At 44.9% G+C, this 5,765-nt stretch overlaps 1 non-coding gene across 1 annotated transcript; it reads right to left on the minus strand.

Moving 5' to 3' along the window:
- Positions 1–288: 288 nt before the first annotated feature.
- Positions 289–501, minus strand: LOC112204718 (small nucleolar RNA U3). The gene has a single exon (XR_002938377.1). It is a non-coding gene; the product is annotated as a small nucleolar RNA U3 (small nucleolar RNA).
- Positions 502–5,765: the final 5,264 nt, after the last annotated feature.

The following is a 5,765-nucleotide window of genomic DNA, read 5'->3' on the forward strand; positions in this document are numbered from 1 at the left end:
GATTACAGGCGTGAGGCACTGAGCCCGGCCTATATTTTCACCCTGTTGGCCAGGCTGGTCTGGAACGCCTGACCTCAAGTGATCCACCTGCCTCGGCCTCCCAAAGTGTTGGGATTACAGGTGTGAGCCACCGCGCCTGGCCCAGGTGTATGTATATGATACTGAAGATGCATGAGAAGGGCTTCCTGGGCAGGGTTCAAAGTTCAAAACGAGAATTTGCATCTGTGCCTGGTCCCACGTTAGTGTTCTTGTTTTGTTGTTTGTTGTTTGTTTTTTTTAAGAAAGGAAACCACTTGGACTGCGTCCTCTCCTTCTTACCCTACCGGAGGAAAGAAAGAACATCATCAACGCCTAATGGCAGGTGCAACAAAACAACTCCGAGAGCTGGCTTCATGCTCAGGAAAGAACACGGTGTGTCCTGCTCCTGGCATCCAGCTCCACACGATCAGAGAAACTGCCCCCGCAATGAGCTGTGGACATGAACTCTGAAAGCACAGTCCTCACACATGCGTGCTGTCAGGGAAACAGCCATGTCTGGGCTGATTATGATGTGCAGAAAGTTGGCCTTCATGGCCTCCTTTCTCTCTGTCTCTCTCTCTCTCTCTCTCTCTTTCTCTGTCTCTCTCTCCCTGTCTCTTTCTCTGTTTGTCTCTCTCTCCCTTTCTCTGTCTCTCTCTCTTTCTCTCCCTCTCTCTGTTTCTCTCTGTCTCTCTCTCCTTTTTCTCTCTTTCTCTTTATCTCTCTGTTTCTCTCTGTCTCTGTCTCTGTTGATGTGTGTGTCTCTCCTCTTTCTCTCTTCTCTTTCTCTTTCTTTCTCTCTTTCTGTCGATGTCTCTCTCTGTCTCTTACTCTCATCTCTTACTCTGTCTCTCTCTGTCTCTCCCTGTCTCTCCCTTTCTCTTTGTCTCTCTTTCTCTCTACTTCTATTTCTCTCCCTCTCTCTGTTTCTCTTTCTCTCTGTCTGTCTCTTTCTGTCTCTGTCTATCCCTCTCCTTTTTCTCTCCCTCTCTTTGTCTGTTTCTCTCTCTGTCTCTTTCTCTCTCCTTCTTTCTCTCCCTCTGTTTCTTTCTCTCTGTGTCTCTGCCTCCCTCTCTCCTCTCTCTCTGTCTCTCTCTCTGTCTCCGTCTCTCTGCACTCTGGTATCTCCAAACCTGCCCACCTCCTGCAGTATCTTGCTCTCAGCTAACTGCTGTAAAACAACTCTTAAGACTCTCCATGGTAAAGGCTTAAGAAACTATTCTCTCTTCAGAGGTACTTTCAGGATTTTCTATATAACTGTCAGAACCCGTTAGTGAAAGACACCGCTTCCTGCCCAGAGCATCACCCACCTTGACAGCTACCTTCTCCAAGGAGAAAAACACCTAAAAAAATTACTGTGTATGTTTTTATGCCTGGTGTGGTTGGTGCAAGGAGAATTCATCTTATTAAATGTCAGACATGCAAATTCTTCTTAAAGAATCATGCCCAGAAATTGGGCTCGGCTATTTAATGCCATCTGAATATGACGTCCCAGTAGGAGCAAGAGTGTCTTCCTGATTATTTTGATGGGGAGAGGGAAATGAATTTGGGTAAAAACTAGCAGTTGTGGGAGCCGGTGGATTCTGCAAAGCAGAAAGTAGGAGATAACAGAGCTGGGAAGAGCCTAGGACGTGCAGTGATAGAAATTATGGGGTCTGCCTTGCAGAGGAGAAAACAGAAGAACGAATGAATGAATGAACGAATGAATGAATAAATAAATAAGATTATGAAGTGATTTCTCTGGGAAGACTTCAGATGATGGCTAGATTATATTTGCCTGAATCCAAAATGTTAGATCTTGGACTAAAAGAGAGGAGGAGCTTGGCACGGTGGCTTACGCCTGTAATCCCGGCACTTTGAGAGGCCAAGGCAGGCAGATCAATTGAGGTCAGGAGTTCAAAACCAGCCTGGCCAACATGGCAAAACCCCATCTCTACCAAAAAAAAAAAAAAATTTAAAGTTAGCTGAGCTTGTTCTCACACACCTGTAATCCTAGCTACTCGGGAGGCTGAGGCATGAGAATTGCTTGAACCTGGGAGGTGGAAGTTGCAGTGAGCCAATACCACACAACTGCACTCCAGCCTGGGCATCAGAGGGAGACTCCATCTCAAAAAAAAAAAAAGAGAGAGAGAGAGGAGGAAGGGGGGTGAACCACCACCCAAGAGATCAGTCAGCGCAGGACCCAGTCACTGGAAAACTTCCATGCCTAAAAACAGCTTGCGAGGGCCTTCATCATTTGCTCCTAGTTTATTTTCTCTCTCCACTCGGTGCACTTCAGCCACACCTACGTTTTCTTTTCTTTTCCTTTTCAGAGGCAGGGTCTTAATGTAGCACGGGCTGGAGAGCAGCGGCTCAGTCATAGCTCACTGCAGCCTTGAACCCTCAAGTTCAAGCCATCCTCCACCTCAGCCTCCTGAGTAGCTGGGACTACAGGTACATGCGACCATGCCTGGCTATTTTTTTTAATTATTTTGCTGAAACAGAGTCTCACTATGTCACCCAGGCTGGTCTTGAACACCTGGCTTCAAACGATCCTCCCTCCTCAGGCTCCTAAAGTGCTGGGATTACAGGCATGAGCCACCGCATCTGGCCCACAGCTACTTTTTCAAAGGCTTCCAAGCACAACTCGTGGTCTTTGTGTAATCCATTCTCCTGCCTGAAATGCTGTCCTTGGGCTGGCTCTCTGAACTCCTGAGCATCCTTTAAGAGTTAACCAAAATATCCCTCCCTGCCCCTGAGATGCCTCCCTGACCTGTGACGACTCCTCTCCTCCGGGCATTCTATTTCTGCTGTGCTTTCAAAATACTGGGTGTGTAGGTCTATTAATATTTATCACTCTTTATTACATTGTTTACTTGGTTTATTTGATGTAAGCTCCTTGACAGCAGGGAGCACACGTATTTTATCTTGGAGTATCCAGCCCCTGGCATAATGCCTAGAAAGCAGTGAATGTCAATAAATTCCCCATAAATAAGGAGAAGAAAAGAACAGGAAGATCCCAGAAGAGAAGGGGGGATGTTTTGTTGACTTGATCTGATGAAAATTTTGATACATACCTTTCATTTAATTCTGTGTAGTTGATGCTAAGAGAGTCCTGGGTATATTCTTATATTTTGATATAGTAAAAGTCGAAATGCTGGGAAAGAAATCTGAAGAAGAAGAGGGGGCATTTGGCTTTGAATTGCAGTGGTCCCATATCCAGGGGGAGAAACTGTGTCCTCTTCCACAAGGTGGTGATAGTGAGAAGTTCCATAAGAGAAGAATTGGCTGATCAGCCATGAAGACACCTCCATTGTTGGCAGTTTTAATACAATGAGCACTAAGAGTCTGGGTGAAGCATCTCTGTGAATACCTTGCTCAAATGCCAAAGGCTTTCCCACCCTTCCCAAAGACAGGCAGGGCAGACCATCCCCAGGAATCAGAGCAGCTTGCACATTCCTGAGAAGTAGCCCTGGCATGTCGTCACTAACTCTAGCTTGAAATTGGTGGATCTTGGATGGGTGCGGTGGCTCACGCCTGTAATCTCAGCACACTGGGAGGCTGAGGCAGGCGGATCATCTGAGGTCAGGAGTTAAAGCCCAGTCTGGCCAACATGGAGAAACCCCATCTCCACTAAAAATATGAAAAATTAGCCAGACGTGGTGACAGGCGCCTGTAATCCCAGCTACATGGGAGGCTGAGACAAGAAAATCACTTGAACCTGGGAAGTGGAGGCTGCAGTGAGCCGAGATCACGCTACTGCACTGCAGCCTGGGTGACAGAGTGAAACTCCATCTCAATTGATAAATAAATACATTGGTTGTTCTCACCCGGAGAAGATTTCGCTTCTTCCCCCAAGGGATATTTGGAGATGTCTGAAGATATTTGGCGGTGTTATAACCAGTGTGTGGGGAGTTGCTACTAGCATCTAGCAGGTGCAGGTCAGGGATGCTGCTAAACATCCTACGGTGCATGGGACAGCCCCCTCTCCCTTTCCCAAATGATGATCTGGCCCCAAATGTTAATAATACCAAGACTGAGAAACCCTGCTCTAAATGATGTCATGGGAGATGTTACTCATTCTCAGAAACAGCATAACAGAAACTTTCAGCTCTAAAACGCCCCACCCAGTGAGTTGGGATCGGCACACCCTGAAGCATCCTTAAGCAACCTCAGCAGATTCTGGGTCAGGTGATGCAACCACTCCAAATAGTCACAGTGGTCATCACCTCCCAGTTTCCCCGTTTACTTACTCTCATGTGGAGGCCTTGCCTTATGCTCTATTGAGAAATTATTGGCATGTCTCTTATCTTTCTTTCTTTTTTCCTGTTCACCTGCACTGGCATCTGCTCTCACCTCTGTATCTTCAGTCTCCATGTCTGAGATCTCCACTTGAACTAGAACCCATCCTCTCTGGACTCCTCCAAGATCTTGCTCTACCATTTTCAAGTCTTTTTATGTCCAACTTCTTCAGAATCTTTGGCTCCTTCCCTTAGTCTATAAATAGGGATTAGACTGCATCCTTTAAAAAGAAATGGCTGGGCATAGTGTTTCTCACCTGTAATCCCAACTACTCAAGAGACCAAGGCGGGAAGATCCCTTGAGCCCAGGAGATTGAGACCAGCCTGGGCAGCATAGTGAGACCCCATCTCTAAAAAAATAGTAATAAAGAGTAGAACATTTTAATGTTAGTGGAGTCTAGCTTATCAATTCTTTTTTACATGGACTGTACCTTTTGGTGTTGCATCTAAAATGTCTAGAGTCATCTAGATTTTATCCTGTGTTATCTTCTAAGAGCTTTACAGTTTTGTGTTTTACACTTACGTCTGTGACTCTTTTTGAGTTATTTTTGTGAAGGGTGTAAGGTCTGTGTCTAGATTCATTTTCTGCATGACAAAGAATGTTTCAACATTCTTTGTTTAAAAGACTATCTTTCTCCATTCTATTGCCTTTGCTCTTTTGTCAAAGAGAATGTCTAGGGCCAGGCACGGTGGCTCACGCCCGTAATCCCAGCACTGTGGGAGGCCAAGGCGGGTGGATCACCTGAGATCAGGAGTTCGAGACCAGCCTGACCAACATGGAGAAACCCCATCTCTACTAAAACTACAAAAACTTAGCTGGGCGTGGTGGCGCATGCCTGTAATCCCTGTAATCCCCTACTTGGGAGGCTGAGGCAGGAGAATTGCTCAAACTCGGGAGGCAGAGGTTGCAGTGAGCCAAGATCGTGCCATTGCACTCCATCCTGGGCAACAAGAGCAAAACTGTCTCAAAAATAAATAAATAAATAAATATAAATAAAAAAAATTAAAAAAGAGAGAGAGAAAGAGAAAATGTCTGCTGTCAAGAGGATAAAAAGACTAGCCACAGATTGGAAGAAAATATACGCAAAAGACATTTCAGATAAAAGATTGTTATCTAAAATATACAAAGAGCTGTTAACCTCAGGAATAAGAAACACAAACAGGATTTTTAAAAGGGCCAAAGAGCCAGGCATGGTGGCATGCTCCTATAGTCTCAGCTAATCAGGAAGCTGAGCTGGAGGATCACTTGAGGCTAAGAGTTTGAGACCAGCCTGGACAGCATAGCAAGAACCTATCTCTAAAAATAAAAATAAAATAAAAATAAGTAACATATAAATAAATGTTTAAAAAATATTTTTAAAATGGGCTAAAGACCTTAACAGAAATTTCACCAAAGAAGATATGTAAATGACAAATAAACATATGAAAAGATGCTCCACCTCATATATGATCAGGGAAATGCAAATT

This window comes from Pan troglodytes, chromosome 8 (genome assembly GCF_028858775.2).
Source record: "Pan troglodytes isolate AG18354 chromosome 8, NHGRI_mPanTro3-v2.0_pri, whole genome shotgun sequence".
Classification (NCBI taxonomy): domain Eukaryota; kingdom Metazoa; phylum Chordata; class Mammalia; order Primates; family Hominidae; genus Pan; species Pan troglodytes.